Here is a 1005-nt window from a genome sequence, read left to right as displayed (position 1 = left end):
ACTAATGGGCTTTGGATCTCCACTCCACACTCCCCCCATCATTCACTATGGTAAGATTTTTTGTTCTGATGATGCCTTACACCTGATCCCTTCCATTCAACTCTTAATGCACGTTTTGTTTTGTGACATTGTTGTGATCCCCAGCACCTGGCAGCATTTCCCTTTTCTCTCCCTCTGTCTTCTGAGTTTTATCCCTGGGGACAAACTGTCCTTTGATCATGGATGGCTGATAGTTCTAAGGAGCTATCTGAATTGCAGAAACCCCTCTGTACTCCTTTGAAGACACTCTCCCACATCTTTTGTGATTGGCTTCTTCTGCTCAAAAGAGTCCTGATGGCACTGTTGAGTAAGTGTTGGTCTGCTAACTACAAGGTGGCTAGTTCAAATACACCAGCTGCTCTGTGGAAGAAAAAGGAGGCCATCTGCTCCCTTAAATATTACAGTTTTAGAAATACTACACAATGTCCCTATGAGTTAAAATCCACATGTGTGTAGTGTGTGTTTAAGTTGCTATCAAGTAGATTCCAACCTCCTTGATTTTATTGTTCATCTTAGTGGCTTATCTATTGTTTAGCTAAAAGTGGAGCCAGAGGCTCGGTTTACTTCCTGGCTGGAGTGATGACTAAGGGCTATTCTATTTTCATTTTTATTAGTTCATTTTTAGAAATAGATCTCCAAGTCTTTTCTCTTAGTATGATTTAGTCTGGAAGCTGCTGTGAAAGCTGTTCATTATGCATGCCCCATCTGGTATTTGACATACTTGCAGGATAGCTTCCAATGAATATGATATGAAATCATTCAGGTGACATATCGGATTCTTCGGAGGTGAAGTTGGGGGAAAATGCATGGCTGAGATAGTTTATTGTGCCAGCCTGGCTGATAAACACAAATGGGGTTAACTGAAGGGCAGAGAGGCAAATGGCTTGGTGAGCCTTGCCTTTCTTGTCTCTCGCTCTGTGATCATCTGACCTTGCTTGTTCTGTGCCTCAATTTAAAGGCTACACT

Source organism: Echinops telfairi, unplaced genomic scaffold (assembly GCF_000313985.2).
Source record: "Echinops telfairi isolate 266 unplaced genomic scaffold, ASM31398v2 ScPeMD7_15;HRSCAF=58, whole genome shotgun sequence".
NCBI classification, from domain to species: domain Eukaryota; kingdom Metazoa; phylum Chordata; class Mammalia; order Afrosoricida; family Tenrecidae; genus Echinops; species Echinops telfairi.
This window is presented reverse-complemented; position numbering follows the sequence as displayed.